The 26,815-nt window shown below is 43.7% G+C and overlaps 1 protein-coding gene across 5 annotated transcripts in view; it reads left to right on the plus strand.

The window, feature by feature from the left end:
• The window catches only part of epas1b (endothelial PAS domain protein 1b), a 183,360-nt gene that overhangs the window by 34,070 nt on the left and 122,475 nt on the right, over positions 1-26,815 (plus strand). Inside the window, exon 1 of one of the 5 annotated variants that reach the window (XM_070889360.1) lies at positions 13,155-13,244. The exons of the other annotated variants lie outside the window; for them this stretch is intronic. The gene's annotated coding sequence lies outside the window, so the exon portion shown is untranslated. Of the gene's footprint in view, positions 1-13,154; positions 13,245-26,815 lie in introns of those variants that run through there. 5 annotated transcript variants of the gene reach the window in all.

The raw sequence follows: 26,815 nt of genomic DNA on the forward strand, positions 1-26,815 counted from the left end.
TCTTAAACAATAAAGGGGATAAGTGGTTATGGGGAGCGGGCGGGGAAGTGGAGCTGAGTCCATGATCAGATCAGCCATGATCTTATTGAATGGTGAAGCAGGCTCGAGGGGTTGTATGGCTTATCCTGTTCATATTTCTTATGTTCTTATGTTCTTATGAAATCTAGGAAGACTTGCTTCCATGCTAAAAGTGAGTGTTCAGGTGGCTGTGTAGTCCAATACGGGAATTACAATCTCTGTAACAGGTGGGGCAGACAGTGGTTGAAGGAAAGGGTGGATGGGGAGCCTGGTTTGCCGCACGCTCCTTCCTTTGTCTGCGCTTGATTTCTGCATGCTCTTGGCGACGAGACTCAAGGTGTTCAGCGCCCTCTTGGATGCTCTTCCGCCACTTTGGGCGGTCTTGGGATTCCCAGGTGCCGGTGGGAATGTTGCACCAGGTGTGGGTCGTGTTACAAAGGAGATATTTTTCTGTAAACGTGTGAGCTGTAAACATACATCAGAGAAGGTGGTGTCTCAGAGTCTAAATGCTGCTTGTTTACATCAGTCAGTGCAGTAATCTTTACGTGGAATCATGCATGTCAACCCCAGACAACTACAAGCAGGCCCCTTTTCAAAATCTGATAAGTTCTTTCTAGTGCACTTGTTTACAAACCGATGGGACAATTAGTCCTCTCTTATCTGACATTGATTGGAATCACTGTAGAACATCTGAGTTAGACGCCTCCCTAGGATGCACTGCCCTGGAGTGATGCTCCACTCTGCCGGAACTGTAGCATTTGCAAGTTAACGTTTGCTGTCTGAGTACTTTTGCTGGATTCTGCACTAAGTAAAATATTTTAATTTTAACGATTTACTTCAATCCTTGCATCCTTGTATTATATGCACTGCACTGTATACCCAAAGGAGACTTTGAGGATATGTTCAACTGCAACCGGGGACATAAAATTGTCACCAACGATTGACTTCAATGGAAAGAAGTCTGAGGTCCCCACCACCATAGCTGCCAGTTTCCAGCAACTAGGATGGGCAATAAATGCAACTTTGCAGGTACTGCCCATATCTTGAGAATAATAAAAAAAAGTTGTTATTTTCTAATTTTATAAAGTAGCTCTTCTTGTCCTCCGATGGTGGAAATGGTGGAAAGGTGGTTACTTTACTGGGCTAGTAATCCAGAGGCCTGGACAACTGATCCGGAGACATAAGTTGGGGAATTTAAATTCAGTTAATTAAATAAATCTGGAATGAAAAGCTAGTGTCAGTAATGGTGACCATGGGCTAGACTTTACTCTTCATTTTTGGCGGTTTTCTCAGCGGTACAGCTCTTTTTCGGCATAAAACCACCTGGCGAAAGTTTCCCACTTCATTTTTTAAAAGAGTGCCGCCAACATTTTAAAAATACCGCTGGGGAGCAGACCGCCCACATGCCCCGCCGAGGAGACCGACACCGTCCAAGTTTTGCCTCAGCGGTGACCCATAGGTAAGATCGAAAAAAACGCCCATAAAAAGCTGCTGGAACAGGGCGGCAGGTAAGTACTCCTGCAAAGAAAGGTAAGTTCAAAGTTTTTTTTATAATTATTTTAAAATTCTTTCATGATGATTAAGTTAAAAAGGGTCTTGAGAATGTTTCTAAATTTTTATTTTTTGTTTCATTGAAAAAATATTTTTTTGCGTTTTCCCCCCCTCTCTAGGCCCAACCGCAGCCTTGGTCTAAATTTGAGTACTTACCGCCCATTCTGGTTAAGAACCACCCATTTTGCCCAGGATCGCGTTTAACCACCAAGAATCTACGTGTAAGATTCATTTTCTCGCCGGGTGATATTTTTTCCTTTTTTTTCTGGAATTTTTCGCCAACGTTATTTGAAGAATCTTAGCGGTCTTTTTGGGCGGCAATCCGGCGATGGGGGGCGTTAGGGAAAGTCTAGCCCCATGAAACAACCGGATTGTCGCAGTAACCTATCTGGTTCACCTACGTCTTTCAGGGAAGGAAATCTGCCGTCTTTATCTGGCCTGGCCTATATGTGACTTCAGACCCACAACAATGTGTTTGATGCTTAACTGCTCTGTGAAATGGCTGAACAAGCCACTCAGTTGTCAAGAAGGCGGCTCACCACCCCCTTCTCGAGGGCAATTCGGGATGGCCAATAAATGCTGGCTTTGCCAGCGACACCCACATCCCTTGAATGAATAAAAAATAAATAACATGGGTTACCTGGAAAACTGGACAACCATTATTGTGGCAGCAAGTAGTAATTACAAAATATAGCATTTCCAACAGTCCACTGAATGGACTTGAACATGTAATGTAGGCTTCAGTGCAGTACTGAGGGCGTGCTGCTTTTTTGGATGAGACATTTGACTGAGGCACCAACTGCCTGCTCAGGTCGGTACAAAAATGATCCCATTGAACTGTCTGAAGAAGAACAGAGAATTGTCCTCATATCCTGGCCAACATATATCTCTCAATCAACACCACCAAAACAAATGAACTGGCAATTGCAGTATGTGGGACCTTGTGCACAAATTAGCTGTCATGTTTGCCTGCATAACAAGAGACTCTTTGCCAAAAGAAATGTAAAGCACTTTGGGATATCCTGAGGATATATAAGGCAAGGATGGTGGAAGCAGATTCAATAGTAAATTTCAAAAAAGAATTAGATATAAACTTGAAAAGGAAAAAACTATGCAAGGCTATAGGGAAAGAGAAGTGGAGTGGGATGAATTGGATAGATCTTTCAAAGAGCCAGCACAGGCACTATGGGTCGAACTGTAAGAGTCTATGATAAAAGTGTAAATATTTTCTTTTAAAGAAATAAAAATGAAAATTATGAATGTATTGAAGGCTGTAAATGCATTTTGAATTGAGATGATAGTGTTCACTGCTCAAACACCCTTCATAATCAGTATGATTACCTGCAGTCCTAGCCATTGTTTATTTACGATATAAAATAGTCCAGAAAAGGCACTAAAATTGTTAAAGTTTTCAGGATCGTATGTTCAAAATTATTGCTTAAAGCAAGCGGTTACTTTTTCTTTGCTGTTGAGGAGGTTTTAAAGGCAGAGCTTGTGGTGGGGTGGCTCAAGTGGGGAATTTCAAAGATTAGGACAGAGGTGGCTAAGCACTCTGCCACCAATGGTGTGATGGAGGGAGGGAGGTGAAGAAAAGGCTGCAGTTATTGCCTGAGTGGTAATCTGGCAGAATGGATTGCCCATTCGACGGGCCGAAAATCTGGTGGGTTCTACAATGCGCGGGCGATCCAGTCTGACAGATTATTGCCCAGACGGTGAAAGTGAAAGTGGCACCCGATAGCTTTGGTTTTCCTGATGCTGAGCTGGAGAAAGTTGTAATTCGTCCAAGACTTAATTTTGGTCAGGCAATACAATAGTGGGATTCAGTCATAGAATTTTACAGCACAGAAGGAGGCCATTCACTCCATCGTGCCTGTGTCTGGAAATGTTTCCTTTCAAATACGAGGTGTGTTCCATAGGCCACCAACTACTGGGAAGGATATAGAGGAGAAAATTTGCAGAGAAATTACAGAGAGGTGCAAGAACTGTAGAGTAATGATAATGCGGGACTTGAGCTATCCTAAAACAGACTAGGATAGTAACAGTGCAAAGGGCAGAGAAGCGGAAGAATTTCTGAAGCGTGTCCAGGAGAACTTTCTTGATCAGTACGTTTCTGGCCCAATGAGAAAAGAAGCATTACTGGATCTGGTTCTGGGGAATGAGGTAGGTCAAGTGCAGCAAGGGTCAGTAGGGGAACATTTAGGGAACGGTGATCATCGTATCATAAGCTTGAGGAGAAGGATTGTACCTCATCTACCACCTTCAACATTCACTCCCTCTACCACCGGTGCACTGTGGCTACAGTGTGTACCATCTATAAGATGCACTTCAGCAACTCGCCATAGCTCCTTTGGTAGCACCTCACAAATCCGCGACCTCTACCACCTAGAAGGACAAGGGCAGCAGGCGCATGTGAGCACCATCACCTGCAAGTTCCCCTCCAAGTTATACACCATCCTGACTTGGAAATATATCGCCATTCCTTCATCGTTGCTCGGTCAAAATCCTGGAACTCCCTTCTCAACAGCACTGTGGAAGTACCTTCACCACAAGAACAACAGCATTTCAAGAAGGTGACTCACCACCACCTTCTCAAGGGCAATTAAGGACGGGCAATAAATGCTGGCTTCATTAGCGACGTCCTCATTCTGGAACAAATTTTTAAAAAAGATTAGCTATGGAAATGGACAGAGAGCAATCTAGAGTAAAAATACTGGCCCGGGTAAATTGGAATCAAAGATTGGCAGACAAAACTGTCATTGAACAATGGGCTGCCTTTGAAGAAGAGAAGTTCGGGTATAGCCTAGGTACATTCCCACAAAGAGGGAAAGGAGGGCAGCCAAAGTTAGAGCTTGCTGTATGACAAAAGAGATAGAGAATAAGATGTTAGGTTGAGAATACAAGTGAGCACCAGGCTGAATATAAAAAGTTGAGAGGGGAAATGAAAAAGGAAATAAGAGGGGCAAAGAGAAAGTGTGAGAAGGAATTGGCAACTAATATAAAAGGGAATTCAAAAGTCTTCTATAGGCATATAAACAGTAAACATATGAGTAGTAAGAGGAGGGGTGGGGCCGATTAGGAATATTTAAAGATCACATGGATGAACTTCAACAATTGTACATCCCTGAGTGGGGTAAAAATAAAACGGGGAAGGTGGCTCAACCGTGGCTAACAAGGGAAATTAGGGATAGCTTTAAAACCAAGGAAGAGGCATATAAATTGGACAAAAAAAAAGCAGCAAACCTGAGGACTGGGAGAAATTTAAAATTCAGCAGAGGAGGACAAAGGGTTTAATTAGGAGGGGGGAAATAGAGTATGAGAGTAAGCTTGCAGGGAACATAAAAACTGACTGCAAAAGCTTCTATAGATATGTGAAGAGAAAAAGATTAGTGAAGACTAATGTAGGTCCCTTGTAGTCAGAATCAGGTGAATTTATAATGGGGAACAAAGAAATGGCAGACCAATTGAACAAATACTTTGGTTCTGTCTTCACTAAGGAAAACACAAATAACCTTCTGGAAATACTAGGGGACCGAGGGTCTAGCGAGAAGGAGGAACTGAAGAAAATCCTTATTAATCAGGAAATTGTGTGAGGAAAATTGATGGGAGTGAAGGCCGATAAATCCCCAGGGCCTGATAGTCTGCATCCGAGAGTACTTAAGGAAGTGGCCCTAGAAATAGTGGATGCATTGGTGGTCATTTTCCAACATTCTATAGACTCTGGATCAGTTCCTATGGATTGGAGGGTAGCTAATGTAACCCCACTTTTTAAAAAAGGAGGGAGAAAGAAAACGGAATTATAGACTGGTTAGCCTGACATTGGTAGTGGGGAAAATGTTGGAATCAATTGTTAAAGATGTAATAGCAGTGCATTTGGCAAGCAGTGACAGGATCGGTCCAAGTCAGCATGGATTTATAAAAGGGAAATCATGCTTGACAAATCTTCTAGAATTTTTTGAGGATGTAACTAGTAGAGTGGACAAGGGAGAACCAGTGGATGTGGTGTATTTGGACTTTCAAAAGGCTTTTGACAAGGTCCCATACAAGAGATTAGTAAGAAAAACTAAAGCATATGGTATTGGGGGTAATATATTGACGTGGATAGAGAACTGGTTGGCAGACAGGAAGCAAAGAGTAGAAATAAACGGGTCCTTTTCAGAACAGCAGGCAGTGACTAGTGGGGTACCGCAAGGTTCAGTGCTGGGTCCCCAGCTATTTACAATATACATTAATAATTTAGACGAAGGAATTGAATGTAATATATCCAAGTTTGCAGATGTCACTAAGCTGGGTGGCAGTATGAGCTGTGAGGAGGATGCTAAGAGGCTGTAGGGTGACTTGGACAGATTAGGTGAGTAGGCAAATATATGGCAGGTGCAGTATAATGTAGATAAATGTGAGGTTATCCATTTTGGTGGCAAAAACAGGAAGGCAGAATATTATCTGAATGGTGACAGATTAGGAAAAGGCAAGGTGCAACGAGACATGAGTGTAATGTTAGATCAGTCATTGAAAGTTGGCATGCAGGTACAGCAGGCGGAGAAGAAGGCAAATGGCATGTTGGCCTTCATAGCGAGAGGATTTGAGTATCAGAGCAGGGAGGCCTTACTGCAGTTGTACAGGGCCTTGGTGAAGCCACACCTTGAATATTGTGTACAGTTTTGGTCTCTTAATCTGAGGAAGGACATTCTTGCTATTGTGGGAGTGCAGCGAAGGTTCACCAGACTGATTCCTGGGATGGCAGGACTGACATATGAAAAAAGACTGGATCGACTAGGCTTATATTCACTGGAATTTAGAAGAATGAGAGGGGATCTCATAGAAACATATAAAATTCTGTCTGGATTGGACAGGTTAGATGCAGGAAGAGTGTTCCCGATGTTGGGGAAGTCCAGAACCAGGGATCACAGTCTCAAGATAAGGGGTAAGCCATTTAGGACCGAGATGAGGAGAAACTTCTTCACTCAAAGAATTGTGAACCTGTGGAATTCTCTACCACAGAAAGTTGTTGAGGCCAGTTCGTTAAATATATTCAAAAGGGAGTTAGATGTGGCTTATAAGGCTAAAGGGATCAAGGGGTATGGAGAGAAAGCAGGAATGGGGTACTGAAGTTGCATGATCAGCCATGATCATATTGGTGATGCAGGCTCGAAGGGCTGAATGGCTTACTCCTGCACCTATTTTTTCTTCTATATTTCTAAAATGGAGACCTATGCATAGAGGCAGAGGGCATGGCTAAGGTACTAAATGAATATTTGCATCTGTCTTCACCAAGGAAGAAGATGCTGCCAAAGTCATGGTGAAAGAGGAAGTAGTTGAGACACTAGATTGGATAAAAATTGATAAAGATGAGGTACTAGAAAGGCTGGCTGTAAAAGTAGACAAGTCACCAGGACTGGCTGGGATGCATCCTAGGATGCTGAGGGAAGTAAACATGGAAATCGCAACAGTACTGGCCATAATCTTCCAATCCTCCTTGGATACAGGACTGGTGCGAGGAAAGGAGGATTGCAAATGTTCCACCCTTGTTCAAAAAGGGTGCAAGGATAAACCCAGCAACTGCAGGCCAGTCAGTTTATCCTCAGTAATGGGGAAGCCTTTAGAAATGATAATCTGGGACAGAATTAACAGTCACTTGGACAAGTGTGAATTCATTAAGGAAAGCGGCACAGATTTGTTAAAGGCAAATCATATTTAACTAATTTGATCGAGTTTTTTATGAGGTAACAGAGAGGGTTGATGAGGGCAATGCTGTTGATGTGATATACATGGACTTCCAAAAGGCATTTGAAAAGTGCCACATAATAGGCTTGCCAGCAAAATTGAAGCCCACGGAATAAAAGGGACAGTAGCAGCATGGATACGAAATTGGCTAAGTGACATGAAACCGAGAGTAGTGGTGAACGGTTGTTTTTCGGACTGGAGGAAGGTGTACAGTGGTGTTCCCTTGAGGTCGGTACTAGGACCACTACTTTTCTTGATATATATTAATGACTTGGACTTGGGTGTACAGGGCACGATTTCAAAATTTGCAGCTGATACAAAACTTAGAAGTATAGTGAAAAGTGAGAAGGATAGTGATAGACTTCCAGGAAGACATAGATATGCTAGTGAAATGGGCAGGCACATGCCAGATGAAATTTAACGCAGTGAAATATTTTGGTGGCAGAACAAGCAGAAGTAATATAAACTAAAGCGTACAATTCTAAAAGGGGTGCATGAACAGAGAGACCTGGGGGTATATATGCACAAATCGTTGAAAGTGGCAGGGCAGGTTGAGACAACAGTTTGAAAAAAACACATGGGATCCTGGGCTTCATAAATAGAGGCATAGAGTACAAAAGCAAGGAAGTTATGATGAACCTTTGTAAAACACCGGTTCGGCCTCAACTGGAGTATTGTGTCCAATTGTGGGCACCGCATTTTAGGAAGGATATGAAGGCCTTAGAGAGGGTGCACAAAGGATTTACGAGAATGATTCCAGGGATGAGGGACTTCAGTTACATGGATAGACTGGAGAAGCTGGGGTTGTTCTCCTTAGAGCACAGAAGGTTGAGAGGAGATTTGATAGATATGTTCAAAATCATGAGGCATCTAGACAGAATAGAGAGAAACTGTTCCCATTGGTGGATGGGTTGAGAACCAGAAGACATAAATTTAAGGTGATTTGTAAAAGAACCAAAGGCGGCATGAGAAAAAACTTTTTTAGGCAGTGAGTGGTTGGAATCTGGACTACCTGAAAGGATGGTGGAGGCCGATTCAATCGTGGCTTTAAAAAAGGGAATTGGGTAAGTACCTAAAGGAAAAAAAATTGCAGAGCTACGGGGAAAGGGCGGGGGAGTGGGACTAGCTGAAGTGCTCTTGCAGAGAGCTGGCATGGGCTCGACAGGCCGAATGGCCTCTTACTGTGCTGTAACCATTCTATGATTATATATCCAATCCCATTTTGAAAGTTATTATTGAATCTGTTTCCACTCCCCTTCCAGGCAGTGCCATCCAGATCATAACAATTTGCTGTGGGAAAATTCTTTGTTTTTTTTGCCAATTATTTTAAATCAGTGACCTCTGATAACTGATCGACCCGCTCGTGGAAACAGTTTCTCCTTTTTTACTTTTATCGAAACACTTCATAATTTTGAACACCTCTATTAAATCTTTCCTTAACCTTCTTTGCTCTAAGGAGAATAATCCCACATAACTGAAGTCTCTCATCCCAGGTATCATTCTGGTAAATCTTCTCTGCACCTTCTCCAAGGCCTTGACATCCTTCCTGAAATGTGGTGTCCAGCTGAGGCCTAACCCGTGACTTATAAAGGATTAGTATAATTTCCTTGCTTTTGTACTCTATAATAGGCACCAATTTTAACTCCAGGTAGATTCCCAGGCCTGAGTTAAAATTACAGTCGGGTCTCAATTATGTCATTGGGCCGCAACGTGCAAAAGTAAAGGACCCTGTTGGCTCCGGGCACATATTGTTCGTGCCTGCTCAGGAAGCATGTTAAAATTGCAATAGTTGTTGCGATCATGGTGGCTTTCGGACAAGTAAGAGCCAGGACAATTTTAACTATCCACCCGCCAGGTTTCTGCTGAGCAAGTAGGATTAAAATTCCCCCCATGTCTATTTATAAAGCCAACAATTCCATATGCTTTTTTAACAGCTTTGTCAACTTCTCCTGTCTCCTTCAAGGATTCACCTTCAGTCAAGGGGTCAAGAGAGATGGTGGAGAGCTCGCACTGGGTATTATTAGCATACATGTGAAAGCTTACTCCATGCCTGCGGTTGCTGTGAAGCAGGATATCTTAAGAGGAGGGGGCCATTGATAGATTCTTAAGGGGACCCCAGAGGTCATGGTGTGGGGTGGGAAAGTAAAGCCTTTGTTGGAGATGGACTGATTATATTCAGATTAATAGGAATGGAAACAAGTAAGCACAGTCCCGTAGAGCCTGTGTGATGTAGGAGATTGTGTGCATTGAACACTGTGGAGAGGCCACGGAAGGATAAAACACCACGGTCACAGTCACACAGGATGTAATTTGTGACTTTGGCTAGGGCTTTGATGCTGTGAGAAGATTGGAAACCGGACTAGGATTCAGACAGGAAACTTTGGGGAAGAGGTGGACATGGAGCTGGAAAGTGACAACACAGTCAATGACCTTAGAGAGAAATGGATTTTGTGACAGTGGACAGTTTTTCCCTTGGTGCATGTTTTTAGTAACAGCATGTACTGTATCATTGTAGAATTTATGGGGCCAAGTTTCGGCCTGAGTTCCTGTTTTTTTGGAGCAACTGGTTTAGAATGGAGTATCTTAAAAATTGCAATTCTCGGCATTTAGTTTACTCCAGTTCTAGTCAGTTAGAACAGTTTCAGTTTGGAACAGATTTTTTTTTCAAAAGGGGGCGTGTCCGGCCACTTACGTCCATTTTGAAAGTTTAGGCAGTGAAAACATGCTCCAAACTAACTTAGAATGGAGTAAGTGTAGATTTTTGTACGCTCAGAAAAACCTTGCCTACACTTAGAAAATCAGGCGTAGGTTACAAATCAGGCGGAGAGAATGGTGGGGAGGAGGTTTAAAGGGAAGTTTACAAACATTAAACACTTCAGTTTTACAAATAAAGAGCCATCCATCGTCAATAAAAAATGATAAATATATCAATAAATCAACCAATAAATCAATCAAAAAAAATTAATAAAAAATAAAAAAAATTAAAAAATCTATAAATAAAACATTTTCTACTTACCGACTGCAACACCGGGAGTCCTCCAACACTGTGCTGGGATGGCCCTCCCAGTGTGTCTCTGTCAGTGTCTCTATCTCTCTGTCGGTGTGTGTGTCCCTCACTCTCTGTCTGTCAGTGTCTGTGTTTCTGACAGCGAGGGGGAGAAGGTGGGAGGGGGGAGGGAGAGAAGGGGGCTGGGGGAAGAGGGGGAGGGAGGGGAAGGGTAGTGGGGAGGGAGAGAAAGGGGGAGGGGGAGAAGGGGCGAGAAGGGGGTGGGGGAAGAGGGGGAGGGGGGAAGGAGGGGGGAGGAGAGGGAGAGGGAGAGGGAAGGGGAGGGAGACTTCGGGCTGGATTTACAGGTAGGTGGCGTCGGGTCCCGGGTCCGGGGGGGGGGGGGGAGAGAGTCGCGGAGGTCGGGGGTGAGGGGAGAGAGTCGCGGAGGCCGGGGGGGGGGGGAAAGAGAGTCGCGGAGGCTGGGGGGGGGGGGAAAGAGAGTCACGGAGGTCGGGGGGGGGGGGGGAAGAGAGTCACGGAGGTCGGGGGGGGGAAGAGAGTCACGGAGGTCGGGGGGGGGGGGAAGAGAGTCGCGGAGGTCGGGGAGGGGGGAGAGAGTCGCGGAGGTCGGGGGGGGAGCGGAGGTCGGATCGCTGGGGGGAGCGGAGGTTGGGTTGCCGGGGGGGGGGGGCGGGGGGAGCGGAGGTCGGGGTGGGGGAGAGCGGAGGTCCGGTCCGGGGAGCGGGAGTCAAGTCCGGTCGGCTGGGAGGTGAGACTTATCCACGCAGCCCCAGTGAGGCCATTCGGCCAAGGCTAGTGGCTGCGCGCTTTGGGCCCCTCCCACAGTTTTGGGCGCCTGGAGCTACTGCACATGCGCACCCACTGTAGCGTGCATGTGCTAAGGTCCCGGCACTATTTTCAGCGCAGGGACCTGGCTCTGCCCCCCCACAGCTCGTGCTGCGCCGTGCCCAGCTCCAGAGGACCTGCAGGGAGCCGGAGAATAGGTGAGGTTTTTTTAGGCGCACTCTGTGGCACAAAAAACAGGCGTCCAGGTCCGGCGCGGCCCGAAACTTGGGCCCATAAACTCTTCTTCTTCGGCAGTCCCTCGGAGTTGAGGATGACTTGCTTCCACTTTAAAAATGAGTTCTCAGGTGACTGATGAGTCCGATGCGAGACCTACCGTCTCTGTCACAGGAGGGGCAGACGGTGGTTGAGGGGACGTTGGTTGAAGGGATGGGTGGGTGGGGTGCTTGGGTTGTTGTGTGTTCCTTCTGCAGTTTGTGCTTGGCCTCTGCTTGCTCCACCAGCTAAGAGACTCAAGGTGTTCAGCGCCCAGATGCTTCTCCTCCACTTTGAGCGGTCTTGGGCCAAGAATTCCCAGGTGTTGGTGGGGATGTTGCACATTTTCAAGGAGGCTTTGAGGGTGTTATTGAAGCGTTTTTCTACCCAGCTGTGGCTCGCTTGCCATGTTGGAGCAGAGCGCTTGTTTTAGGTGTCTTCTATCGGCCATGCGAATGATGTGGCCCGTGCATCGGAGCTGATTGAGCGTGGTCACTGCTTCGATGCTGGGGATGTTGGCCTGAGCGGGAACACTGATGTTGGTGCGCCTATCCTGCCAATGGATTTGCAGGATCTTGAGGAGGTAGCGTTGGTGGTACTTCTCCAATGCTTTGAGGTGCCTGCTGTACATAGTCCATGTCTCTGAAGCATATAGGAAGGTGGGTATCACTACTGCTCTGTAGACCATGAGCTTGGTGCCTGGTTTGAGGTCTTGGTCTTCAAACACTCTCTTCCTCAGGCGACCGAAGGCTGCACTGGCACACTGACAGTGGTGTTGGACTTTGTCATCGACGTCTGCCCTTGTTGAGAGTAGGCTCCCGAGGTATGGAAAATGATCCACGTTGTCCAAGGCTTCGTCGTGGATTTTGATATTTGGGGGGCACTACTGTGTAGCGGGGGCAGGTTGTAGAGGACCTTTGTCTTACGGATGTTTAGTGTAAGGCCCATGCTCTCGTATGCTTCAGTGAAGGTGTTGACAATGGTTGGAGTTCGGCCTCCGAGTGTGCATAGACGCAGGCATCGTCTGTATACTGTAGTTCAATGACAGAGGATGGGCCGACAAACTATAAACTACACGCTTGATTATTCGGCCCTTAAGCACACACAAATCACCATTACGGAATAAAAACAAATTCTGGATTGCACAGCAGGCCAGTCAGTGTCTGACCGAAAGCTTTGTTAGCAGTTGAGGTGACATTCTTTATCAGTTGCAGTGAAGAGTCACACCCAAAATAAGGATTTCTTTTTCTGCTGCTGATTGGCCTGCTGTGCACTTGCAGAATTTTCTGCTTGTAATTCAGACTTTCTTTTTAGCCCACATGTCATTATGATAAGATTTGGAGAGTATGTAGAGGTTCCTGGAGGAGTACTGTATTGAAATTATTTATTGTTCAAAATGGTGGTGTAATTGTAATGACTGCAGTAAATTCAATAAAAAAAAGATATTTACCTCTATGGGCACTAAACCACTATACTAGCAGGAAGATTAATTAACTACAGTGAAATGTTACAATGTGGTTTGAGCCAGAATGGAATAACACACATTGGGCTCAAATTTGGCCCACCCCTTTTCTCGGCGCACTCACCAGAGATGCACCGACTTTGTGGGCTGAAAACGGCGCCTAAAAATCTCCCCCCGATTCTGGCCACTATGTTGCCTCTCCCAGGGCTTGGTGCGGCATGGCCAGTCGATTGTGGGGCGGAGCTAGGGCTCTCTGCCAGAAACAGTGCCGGCAGCTCTGCACATGCGCGTTGGAGTGCGCGCGCATGTGCAGTAGCTCCTGACCCCAGCCTCTGTGTGCGTGCTGCAGCGTGGGATCTGATGCGTCCTGCCCCTATCCCAGGCCGAGTGGCCTGCCGCACAGGCCGGCCCGCTGCCTTCCCGGACTAAGGCTACAACAAACAAGTTGGTGCGGGGAGTTTTGATCCGGAGCGGGGGGGAGGTTGGGGGGAGAGTTTTGATCCGGGTTATGGGGGGTGGGGGGGGAAGAGTTTTGATCCTGAGGGGGTCATTTTGATCCCGGGCGTGGCGGGGGGGGTTTTGATCCCGGGCGTGCTAACTGTGTAGCCAGTAATTTTAATGAGCTTACTTAAGACTTTCCTTAATCCTGTTGCTGAAAATACTTTCTTACATAAGAACATAAAAATTATGAGTAGGAGGTACTTCTATTTTTTATTTGGATATTTTGAAAAAATTATGAAAATATGTTTTGGCTCTACTTTTATTTTTGTTGTTTAAGCTGCCATGAATGTTTCTGTTATATATTAAATTAGCTTTGTGAAGTTTGTCATATGATGCCCAGTATAGCTGTTTGATCCTATTCACATTCTTTCGTCAAGTCATTAAGTTCTGCTGGCCTCTGATGTGCCTACCTGCGCTGATTTCTTAACTCTCCACAAGGCTTTTCTGTGCAGGCCACAAGTGGCCACATACGATGGCCTAAGTTAGTTTGAAGCAACTATTAGCTGTCCAAAGTGGCCTAAATGGCCAAAATGGATGTAGGTGGCTGGTAACTCCCCCTTTTGAAAAAAACGAAACTAAACTAAAAAAATCCTAACTAACTCACTTACACTGGCCCAAATTGAATGTGCAAAATGGGGATTTTTGAGATACTCCAGAAAAATCAAGTTGCTCCAAAAAAAAACGGAGCAATTCCTGGGCAATTTTGAGCCCATTATATGGTGGGTTCCACAATGCATACATCCTTGTGATTTACAGTAAACCTTTGGAAACAGAAGCAGCAGGACCTCGGGATACTCAGACATGACCATGTAAATCTATTTTTTTAATGCATAATCTGGGTTTCATTAAGCAGCCGTTACAGTTCTTTGAAAGTATTTCAGAGAAGCATTTTTAATAAATTGGACATCCCAGTGAAATGAATGTCTTTTTAAGGGAAAATGATTTTGGTATTCTGCCTAGCAGGAATTCTCAGTGAGGACTCGGGGGAATGACAGCATCCAAGACTTAACCATCTGTTTAGCTTGTTGAGCTGACCATTTACCCTGTGGCAAATTATCCCTGAGAAAACTGCGAGCAAACTTGATACAGCAAAGGTCAACCTCAAAGAGCCCAGCAACTGATTCCCAAAGGATCTGTCCACCCGCCAAGTTTTCATATTTATTTATAAACAATGTTTTCCAATGTACATAAAAACTCACTGTAAATTTATGACGGGGGTCATGGAAATATTGGCTAATTAAAGTAATAGTTGGAACAAACTGTTTCAAGCTGTGGATTGCTGAGAGCTTCCTTCCTGTAATTCTTGATCTGATACATTCTTCTGCAGGTTTAGCACCACAATTCAAAGGTTGCTCAGCATGTGCCAGTTCTTGGTCAAAGCACTCCCCAAATAAGCTTATTTTAGCATTTATCTACCAATATACCGTAGGAAAGGTCAGTTTAGTACTTTAGTCAATATGCTTTAAAGTTGTACAATTCAGAGCTTGTGACAGAACTGTAAGCACCAGTACTTCAGCCTAGTGTTTACAACTGAAAATGCTCCAGCCTTGAAAGGTGGTGACTAAGAGAAGACTTCTAGAGTTTTGCAAGATAGTTAAAAAAAATATATACTGAAAAGGTAATTCTGGAACACTACTTCAACTTATCTATGACAACAAGACCAAATGTACCCGCATCAGTGAGCCTTACTGAAACCTCAGCGATGACAGCGGTTTGTGTTTTGGCACGATCTCACTGGAATGTCTGAGGAATTTTGGCCCTGTGTTTTCCTTTTTTTATAAATTATTGATATTGGTTATTTTCAGCTTGAAATATTCTAACACAAATTTTCTTTGTGGTTGGTTTATTTGCTTATTAGTTTCAAAGTTTGTTTGTTAATATCGTTTGAGCCAGTCAAAACTTCAATGGTATTTCTATCATGCCAGAATTCAATGCAAGATACTTCTTTAAACAACTTTAAAACTATTTCAAATTGATTGCTTTAAAGGAAAGCTTTTACAAGACTGATTTGAAAAGGGATTACCATGATTAGAAATGGAGTGAATCTGGTTTTAATAAGAAGCAGACTGGTTAAATGTGAGGCCAGTAAATCCCAACTTCCACCTGCTAAGCGACGGATGTCCTGATAGCCTAATTCTTATTACTTAAGTGATTATCCACTAAAAGCTTCCTCTTTTAATGCTATTTGTTAATTTTGTGAATCAAGGAGAAGGGCCTCGGTACTCCAGAATGGAACACTTTCAAGCACTCAAGGGCAGCATCAAGCACTCCCAGGGCAAGTGTAGCAACAGGTAGATGTAGAGTAAAGTTGCCTCTGCCCCAGCCCCAGAAGGATACTGTCTATTACAACAATGAGACAGTTCTACTTCTCACACCAGCCATTCTGTTAAAAGCTTCCTATTTTTAATACATGATGCTGTTACAGTAGAAAAGATGTTTCTATCAGCGAATGATAAAAGTTGTAAAAGGAGGAGTCTTCAAGTAACAGTAGCCATAACAAAACAAAGAAAAGAGTCATGTGTGCTTCTCTCATTGCAAACCATATTTTATGTAGTAAAATATAACAGAATTAAGTTTGAACCTGCCTGTATTTTGTAAATGATGAGTTATAATACATTTTTTTAAGATCAGGTGAATTATAAGAGAAGGGAAAATTGCACCTCGTTGGTCTTATTCATAAGTTATGAGTGATATATTATAGATAAAATGTATAAAACATACAATAAGGTCTGACAACAGAAGACCAGGAGTATAGTAGGAATGGTGAATCTCTTAATTTTTGAGTGTGACAGCCAAGGAAAAACTAATACACCTGCAACAAACTGAAAATGGTTTTCTTTTAGCTCAATTCATGCTCCAGTGGCTAGGAAAGGCTTATAAGACTAGGATTGGTTCTTGCAATATTAGCGGATGAATGGTTAACGTGTTTGTACAGTGCTCCTCTATCTGGCATTTTAGGGGAGGCTTCGCCCCATTTAATGCCTGCATTACAATAGTGGACAGAGGAACACCATAAGAATGCAGTGTCTGTCCTCTGATATCGCCAACTGAGAATATAATAGGAAATGTGCCAAAATAATTGCATTAATAAAACAGTACTTATGGTTATGGCTTTTTTGTAAATTTCAATGATTTTACAAGAAAACCGTAGGTTTGATTGTTTTTGGTAGCACATACTGTTTATTGATTCTGACAATCCTGTGTTAATTACAGTACTATTCTTCTGGTAATGTGGGCTTGTAATAATAAGTACTTTAATTTGTAGTTGCTTTCCAATGCACTCTGTCATTTCTTTGAAAAAAGTACAATTAGATTGTGTAATTGGATTCAGTGTTTTCATGTTGGCTATTTATGCAACATGAACTGTAGGTTTAAAACTCATAGAAAATGTAATTAGAAAAGCTTAGTTGATAATGTTGTAGCTGAGGTTGCTTTCTGTCATGACCTAATTTGATTACTTTATATTGCACTACTGGTCTGCCAATTACAGACAAAAAAAAACATTATTTAATATAATGTACCTTTTAGCAATGACCTCGTAAAAAGCCTGTGCAGAGCTTAATGCAAACAAGCACTTTTTCTTTGAAGGACAATTATCCTTCATCAGTCGCTTGGTAAAGGATTAAATCAGTGGTGCGATTTTTGCAAAACAAATACACTGTTTCTCCTTCCTGCCTATCTGCAGCGGACAACAATTACGTCAGTCCAGATACTGTTTTGTTTTAAATCCTTGGGAGAAAATACAGTATGGGCCTGAACTTTGTCAAAGCCAAGGCCTGCCCAAGTGCTGCCCAAAGGACCGCCGATGGCCGCCGAGAGACCGGGTGGTATTTTGCCAGGAAGATTCCTCTAAAAGAGATGGCATTACCGCTCGATGGCAAAATAACGGCTTACGCTGTCAATCTGGGCGGCAGCTCCCAATCTCGGCGGCAAATGTGATCCTCGCCAAAGTGGGTCAGGTTGAGGGGTGGGGGTGGCGGGGGGAGACCTAAAAATAAAAATCTTTTTAAAGAAAAAACACTGCAACACCTTCAGGGGACCCCATACAGATAAATCGCTAGAAAAAAAAATTAAAAGATGTTCACTAACCTTTTTTTGCAGGTCTTCTTACTTACAGTCGGGGTTAGACCTGCCTCCACGCAGTGGTCCTTCCCTCTGCTGCCGCCGACTCCCGCCTGGAGGGATCAGCCAGCTCGGCGGGCGGGAGGACACTTACACGACTTGGCCGTCAGCAGGTGGTTTCCGGCGGTACTCCACTCCTGCCGGGTGCAGACCTGGAGGAATCTGTCACCGAGAGGAGACCGCCGAAAAAACTCGGCAGCAGCCGGTTACAGTGGGCAGTAAGGCCACCAATTTCGGGCCCTGTAACTTCAAGGCAAACCATTACCTTATTTAGCGGATTATTTACTATTACTGCAAAAACATGTCTTATCCTTTGTAAGTGAAATCTGCAAAGCCCAGTACGAGGAACAGAAAAGCTCCTCCGACTGTATTTGTAAATAGTAGTCTATTACTGCAAAGCCACATTAGTAACACAGTGCTCTCAGACTGTGATTATGCTTTTCTTATGTGCTCTAATTTTCCATTTTTGTCCATAAGAACATAAGAACATAAGAATTAGGAACAGGAGTAGGCCATCTAGCCCCTCGAGCCTGCTCCACCACTCAACAAGATCATGGCTGATCTGGCCGTGGAATCAGCTCCACTTACCAGCCCGCTCCCCATAACCCTTAATTCCCTTATTGGTTAAAAATCTATCTATCTGTGATTTGAATACATTCAATGAGCTAGCCTCAACTGCTTCCCTGGGCAGAGAATTCCACAGATTCACAACCCTCTGGGAGAAGAAATTCCTTCTCAACTCGGTTTTAAATTGGCTCCCCCGTATTTTGAGGCTGTGCCCCCTAGTTCTAGTCTCCCCGACCAGTGGAAACAACCTCTCTGCCTCTATCTTGTCTATCCCTTTCATTATTTTAAATGTTTCTATAAGATCACCCCTCATCCTTCTGAACTCCAACGAGTAAAGACCCAGTCTACTCAATCTATCATCATGAGGTAACCCCCTCATCTCCGGAATCAGCCTAGTGAATCGTCTCTGTACCCCCTCCAAAGGTAGTATATCCTTCCTTAAGTAAGGTGACCAAAACTGCATGCAGTACTCCAGGTGCGGCCTCACCAATACCCTGTACAGTTGCAGCAGGACCTCCCTGCTTTTGTACTCCATCCCTCTCGCAATGAAGGCCAACATTCCATTCGCCTTCCTGATTACCTGCAAACTAACTTTTTGGGATTCATGCACAAGGATCCCCAGGTCCCTCTGCACCACAGCATGTTGTAATTTCTCCCCATTCAAATAATATTCCCTTTTACTATTTTTTTTCCAAGGTGGATGACCTCACATTTTCCGACATTGTATTCCATCTGCCAAACCTTAGCCCATTCGCTTAACCTATCTAAATCTCTTTGCAGCCTCTCTGTGGCCTCTACACAACCCGTTTTCCCACTAATCTTTGTGTCATCTGCAAATTTTGTTACACTACACTCTGTCCCCTCTTCCAGGTCATCTATGTATATTGTAAACAGTTGTGGTCCAATAAGCCATTGATTATTTTCTTTGTTTTTTGTGCATCTCAAGCCTATAATGGAACTGCTGTGATAATCTGTAAAAAAAAAAAAGTACAACCTAGTAAATGTGACCTGAACACCATCAGCACTGTTTGATGCAGGAGAGTTCTCCCCAGTGTGCTGGCCAACACTTATCCCTCAACCAACATCACAAAAAATCTGGTCACGTATCTCATTGCTGTTTGTGGGAGCTTGCTGTGTGAAAATTAGCTGTTATGTTTCCTATGTTTCAAATCCCTCCCTATCTCTGCAACCTCCTCCAGCCCCACAAACCCCTCGGGATATCTGCGCTCCTCCAATTCTGGCCTCTTGAGCAGCCCCGATTGTAATTGAGACCCTCAATTACAATAACTTGCATTTATATAGGGAATTCCAGAACTTAGGGTTTCAATTACAATCGGGGCTGCTCAAGAGGCCAGAATTGGAGGAGCGCAGATATCCCGAGGGGTTTGTGGGGCTGGAGGAGGTTGCAGAGATAGGGAGGGATTTGAAAACAACAGTGACTACAAAAGTACTTCATTGGCTGTAAAGCGCTTTGGGATGTCCTGCGCTCATGAAAGGCGCTATATAAATCCAAGTTCTTTCTTATAACGAACTACATTGCTTGAAGAAACACAGAGCCAGCAGATGTCAATATTACTGCTGGCTCTGAGCAGGCAGTGCAACTGGATCATTGTAACTTTTACATGCTGTGTTATAGAACAGGTACAATCATTCCAGTTAGTAAAAGTGTCCATTTATGTTACATAGAATTGCATCGTATTTACAGAACAGAAACAGGCCATTTGGCCCAACAGGATCTTGCTGGTGTTTATGCTTTACATGAGCCTCCTCCCACCCTTCTTCATCTAACGCCATCAACATATCCTTCTATTTCTTTCTCCCTCTTGTGTTTATCTAGATTTCCCTGAAATGCTATTCGCCTCAACTACTCCTTCTGGGTGCTGAAGTTTCTCCTGAATTCGCTATTGGATTTCTCAGCAACTATCTTTTATCTTTGGCCACTAGTTCTGGTCTTGCCCGCAAGTTGAAAAATCTTCGCCACGTCTACCCTATTAAACCCTTTCATAATTTTAACAACCTCTATCATGTCACCCCTCAGTCTTCTCCTTTTTAGAGAAAAGAGCCCCAGCCAGTTCAATCTTTCCTGATGGGTATAACCTCTCAGTTCTGATATAATTCTAGTAAATCTTTTTTATACCTGTCCAGTGTCTCTATATCGGTTTTATAATATGGAGACCAGAACTGTTCACAGTACTCCAAGTGTGGTCTAACCAAGGTTCTATACAAATTTAACATAACTTTTCTGCTTTACAATTTTATCCCTCTAGAAATGAACCCCAGTGCTTTGTTGGCTTTCTTTAAAAGCCTTAACCTGTGTCACTACTTTTAGTTTTGCATCTGTACCCCCAAGTCCATCTGCTCCTCTACTCCATTTAGACACCTATTTTCCAAGGTGGCTTCCTTATACTTCCTACCGAAAAGTACCATCTCATACTTATCTATATTGAAGTTTATTTGCCGAATGCACACCCATTCTGTAAGTTTATTTATCTCTTCCTATATTTTGTCGCATTCTGTAATAACTACACACCTCAATTTGGTGTTGTCCACAAATTTTGAAATTGCACTTCCAATTCCCTAGTTCAGTTTGTTTATGTAAATGACAAATATCAGTGGTCCCAGCACCGATCCTTGTGGAACACCTCTTCTCACCTTTTGCCAGTGTGAGTAACTACCTTTATGTTGTGGGGCAGTTCTGTTAAGGGCAGGCAAAACCTTTTGGTCAACACTAGATGATTTATTTTTAGAGTTGGGCAAAAATATATATTTTTAAGAATGGGGTGAAAATTGGCCTCATTGCATCCATCTTACAGGCAAAAAACAGGCGCAATCGGGCCCAATTTTGGGGACCAATGTCCTGCACCCCAAAGACCTCTGATGTGTGCTTCGTTCAACACCATCTCATTCCGGAGGGGGGTCCTAAAACAGACATCAAGCCCCTTATTTACGTATATAAGGGCCAAACATCTGTTTTCGGTGGCCGCCAGGAGTGCCTGAAAAATCCTCCGAACCAAATTGGGGTTGGACGCATTTCCAGCATAAGATAGTGTGCTCAAAAAACAGACTGTACAGGCAAAAGCAGGATATGTGGCAAATACAATAGATGAAAAATAATGTACTTATATCAGTATTGTTATCTTTAATAATTGATTAATAATGTTCAAGTTCTTATGAAGTACATTGCCTTTGGAGCTGCAGTGCTGTTAGAAATATTGCTTGTGTAGTTTATATCATTTTGTCTATAAGTCATAGTTTCATGCATATTTTATATCCTCGAAGTTAATTGGTGAAACTTATAAATGTGATTTATAGCAAGGTGCAACAGACTGGACTTTGCAACCACCAATGTTTATAATTTGATAATGAAACTAAAACCAATAAACTACCAGTAACCTATTGAGAGATCTGTTTTAGTAGTTGACTTTAGACTAGCACATGTTAACTGTGTAAATAGATAGACAAAAGGTGTTGGCTTATTCTATCTTCTCTTGCAAAGCATGAAGCTGTGCACAAACACCAAAGGCTTTGGCTGAAAGTCCAAAACAGATGTTTGAAGCAGCTGGGTTTGGATATACCAAAGTAGTCAAATTAATGGAGTTGGATGATTTTGTAAATAATTCAGTGATTTACTTATTCTAACTGAACAAAAACGTATTAGTTGCCATCTGGAGATAGAATAGAGCTAGTAGCTATCTGCCTAAGCCAGGTAATTGTTTCTCACACACACAGCTTTAATCATATGGTTCAGGTTAAGCAGTATTTGAAAAGCAGGGTTGTCATTTAAAACATATTAGTGGTATTTGTAACTACATGAGAGCATTAGTTTACTTAAATCCTAAATGTCACTTGTGCTCACCGTATTGATAATGTTGAGACCGGCCAGATGGACAGCAAAGGACTTTTCTAGTCCTGTAAATTCCTATGTTACTATGAGAATTTTTCCAAATCCATCTTGTTTATTTGCATCAGACTTCTAATATACTCTACAATATGGTTAATCTAGTGGTAAATTTGTCATAATATTTTGTATAATGTCCTCCTAGAATCCATAATTCAAAAGAACATAAGAAATGGGAGCAGGAGTAGGACATTTGGCCCCTCGAGGCTGCTCTGCCATTCATTAAGATCATGGCTGATCTTCCAGCTCAACTCCACTTTACTGCACTGTCCCCATATCCCGTGATTCCCTTAATATTCAAAAATCTATCGATCTCTGTCTTACATATATGCAACGATTGAGCCTCCACAGCCCTCTAGGGTAGAGAATTCCAAAGATTCACCACCCCGAGTGAGGAATTTTCTCCTCATCTCAGTCCTAAATAGACGACCCCTTATTCTGAGACTGTGATCCCTGGTTCTAAACACCGCAGCCAGGGGAAACATCCTCCCTGCATCTCCGCTATCAAGTCCTGTAAGAATTTTGTATGTTTCAATAAGATTTAAGTGAGTATTTAGAGATGAATGGGATAATCAAGGACAGCCAGCAGGAATTTGTTAAAGACAAAATTTCTTGAAAAAGTTATTGTATAGCTAAAGGGAATGCAGTAGAAGTGGCTTATATTGACTTTCTGAAGGCATTTCATAAGGTTTCTTAAGAGGCTTCTGCAAAATAAGGTGTATGGTATAAGAGGATATAGAACAGCATGGATTAATAGGTATTGTTTGGATTGGTCCAACGTTTATTCTTGATTTTTTAAATGAGGACAGGAAAAATTAGTAAAATGGGCAGACAGGTGGCAGATGCGATTAAATGTGGTGAAGTGTGAGGAAATGCATTTTAGGATTTTTCACTCAGCTTAAAGCTTCGGAGGGGTGTGGAGTGTGAAAATACATGAGATAAAGCCATAAAATAGGTTAGCTTCATCTTGGGTTTTATAAATAGAGGCATAGAATACAAGACTTAAAGAAGTAATGATAAATTTATACAAGGCAATGGTTAGGCCACAGTTAGAGTGCTGTGAGCAATTTTGGGCAGAGAAAGGGCATTAAAGATATAGGCCGGAATTTTACCGCAGGTGAGAGGACGAGATTGGAGGCGGGTCAGCTGTCAAAGTAAAAATGATTGACAATGGGTTGTTAGCTCACTGTCAACCCGCATCTACGCTAGTCTCCCAGGTGTCAGGTCTATCATCACTGAACAGAGATCCAACACCAAGTGGCGAGGGAGGCAATTTAGATTATTAAGAGGTTGTTACAAGCCAATTAAACACCTTGTTGCTCTGTACTTAACATTTGTCCAGCTTTTTGACAAGGTTCACGGCACTCGGGGATCAGGTAAGTAGGTCAGGTGATCCATCAATATCCATTCGTCTGAATAGTTGACAGCTGCAAATGTGGAATAAAAGCTACCATTTCACAGCTGTTCACTTTCTCATCTCAGAAGCTGGAGGCTTCAGGATTTGGAAGACACATTTGAGCTTGATGTAGGTTGGAAGTGTTGTGTATGGAGAAAGAGTCAGACTGAACACTGTGAGCTCAAAATAGTGTGACCTTATTCTTTTATTGCAGGTCTCCAGAGTGTCTCTCTAACCTGTGAAGCCGCCTTAAATATCTGTGCTCCTAAGGGATTATGGGATCCCTTGGGACTCCAGGGAATGAGCCCTCTGGTGGCTGTACAGAGTAAATACAAGTCAACATATATAGCAACATTTCCCCCCAAAGTCAATAGTGTAACTATTTACAATGTGATTCGATCTGGGGCCCTTCTTGCCCTGGTTGATCATCTCGTTGTGAAAGCTGGTGTTGTTAAATCATTTGTTGGGCCCTCGCTGGGCTGCTGTGCAGCTGGCCTTGCTGGGCTGCTTGGTGTGTTGGGCGCTGCAGGGCTGCTGTGGATGATGGGTTCTGCTTTGTGGTCAACTGTGGTGTCGGTTGCCACTGGTGTGTATGTTGGGGGATCAAAAAAGGTAGAGTCCAAGGTGGGTTGCTCAGGATAGTCCGTGAATCTGGGTTTGATTTGGTCCAAGTATTTCTGGTGAATGAGTCCATTTGAAAGTTTGACCCGAAACACCCTGCTCACCTCTTTGGCCACGACAGTGCTGGGAAGCCACTTGGGACCTTATCCATAATTAAATACAAATACAGGATCATTGACTTCAATCTCGCGTGACATATTTGCGCTATCTTGGTATGCACTTTGTTGAAGCCGCCTGCTCTCTACCTGGTCATGTAGATCAGGGTGAACTAACGAGAGCCTTGTCTTAAGTGCTCTTTTCATGAGCAGTTCAGCAGATGGGATCCCAGTGAGTGAGTGTCGTCTCGTGCGGTAGCTAAGCAGGACTCGGGATAGGCGAATCTGCAATGAGCTTTCAGTTACCCTCTTCAAGCCTTGCTCTCTCTGCCTGACCATTGGATGCTGGTTTAAATGGGGCAGATGTGACATGTTTGATCCTGTTATGGGTCATGAATTCTTTGAACTCGGCACTGGTAAAACATGGAATGGGTGGAGGTGTAAGGTAAGTTGGTTTGAGTAAGGATGCGCAGGTGTAGGGTAGGGAAGACAGTTATACGGATGCGATGAGTGGCACAGTAGGATGAGGTTGACTGTGCCTTTACAGTAACGTTTCATGATCATCTGAGATCATTGAAATGTTTGCGCCACTGCAGTCAGGTCCTCCTGATGACATCCCTGCTTGTGCCCTCCTGTGCAATGTGCAGTTAGGCTGCGTTGACCTCCTGGGGAGGTCTCTTCCACCCACTTGAAGGGAAGAGAACCTCCCTGCGTGCTGTGACTCCCTCCATAAGCATATGTAGGGAGTCATGGGAGACTCTAGCTGCAGCCATGCACCTTCGGCGTGCTTGTCAGTGTTTTCAGCACCTCAATGCTGTAGGATACTGACAGCACAACTGTCAAAATAAAGTTGGGCATGGTCCCTTTTAAAGAACATAAGAAATAGGAACAGGAGTAGGCCCCTTGCGCCTGCTCCGCCATTTAATAAGATGATGGCTGATCCGATCATGGACTCTGCTCCACTTCCCTGCCCGCTCTCCATAACCCCTTATTCCCTTATCGTTTAAGAAACTGTCGATTTCTGTCTTAAATTTATTCAATGTCCCAGCTTCCACAGCTCTGAGGCAGCAAATTCCACAGATTTACAACCCTCAGAGACGAAATTTCTCCTCATCTCAGTTTTAAATGGGCGGCCCCTTATTCTAAGATTATGCCCTCTAGTTCTAGTCTCCCCTATCAGTGGAAACATCCTCTCTGCATCCACCTTGTCAAGCCCCCTCATAATCTTATACGTTTCAATAAAATTACCTCTCATTCTTCTGAATTCCAATGAGTAGAGGCCCAACCTACTCAACCTTTCCTCATAAGTTAACCTCCTCATCCCCGGAATCAGCCTGGTGAACCTTCTCTGAACTGCCTCCAAAGCAAGCACATCCCTTTGTGAATATGGAAATCAAAACTGCACGCAGTATTCCAGGTGTGGCCTCACCAAGCCCTGTACAGCTGGAACAAGACTTTCCTGCTTTTATACTCCATCCCCTTTGCAATAAAGGCCAAGATTCCATTGGTCTTGCTGTACCTGCACACTATCCTTCTGTGTTTCATGCACAAGTACCCCCAAGTCCCGCTGTATTGCAGCACTTTGCAATCTTTCTCCATGTAAATAATAACTTGCTCTTTGATTTTTTTTTCTGCCAAAGTGCATAACCTCACACTTTCCAACATTATACTCCATCTGCCAAATTTTTGCCCACTCACTTAGCCTGTGTATGTCCTTTTGCAGATTTTTTGTGTCCTCCTCACACATTGCTTTTCCTCCCATCTTTGTATCGTCAGCAAACTTGGCTATGTTACACTCAGTCCCTTCTTCCAAGTCGTTGATATAGATTGTAAATAGTTGAAGTCCCAGCACTGCAGCACCCCACTATTTACTGGTTGGCAACCAGAGAATGAACCATTTATCCCGACTCTCTGATTTCTGTTAGTTAGCCAATGCTCTATCCATACTAATGTATTACCCCCAACCCAGTGAACTTTTATCTTGTTCTGATGACTCATCATGAAATGACATCATCTGGCCTGCTTCCTTTTAATTGGCCAGGAACTTCGCTGGATGGGCTCAACAAGCTTGTAGAGAGCGGGACGGAACCTCGCTCCCTACCCCGGCCGCCTTGCTCCCGACTTGGTAGGCGAACTTACGGCCATAGAGAGCATATATGTAGGTTAATTGGATGATTCCAAGGGTAAGTGCAAGGAGGATTTCTCAGAGGGCAGGGGTGGGAGAGAGGGATAAGGAGAAGTCCACCAATAATGGATCAATGCAAAAGCATAAGGTAGAAGGATATCATTAATCTAGGGTGGGGCGAGGCATTGTAAAGATTTAAAAACCAGGATGAGCATTTGGTGGCAAAGGGAGCCAGTGGGGCTTGGAGAGGACGGGGTGTATGTGATAATTAGTGCGAGTGAGGATGTGGGATGTATCATTTCGCATGAGTTAAAGCTTGTGGATGGTTGATACAGGGAGGCTAGTCAGAGACATATGGCTGAAGTCAATCCTTGAGGTTATGAAGGCATGGATCTGGGAGAGATGGGGTGGAGGCAGACCACATTACACAAGTAGAAGAAAGTAGTTTTTGTATCGAGCAGATGTGGACGTGGAGGCTGGGCTGGGTGGCGGTTGAGCAGAATGGCAAGGACCCACACTTCTAGAATTGCTTGAGATGACAGCGGAGGAGGTCAAAGCACTTGAGAATCGGAGCTTCTGACAGGAGCTAAAGCCTTACTTTTGCCGACAAGCAGTTTGAGAGTGTGCCAACAACCTAGGTCAACCAAAAAAGCCGTAAAATCCTCAAGAGCCCCATTACTCATGCAGCTT

The sequence above is a fragment of the Pristiophorus japonicus genome, chromosome 9 (genome assembly GCF_044704955.1).
Source record: "Pristiophorus japonicus isolate sPriJap1 chromosome 9, sPriJap1.hap1, whole genome shotgun sequence".
Lineage (NCBI taxonomy): Eukaryota > Metazoa > Chordata > Chondrichthyes > Pristiophoridae > Pristiophorus > Pristiophorus japonicus.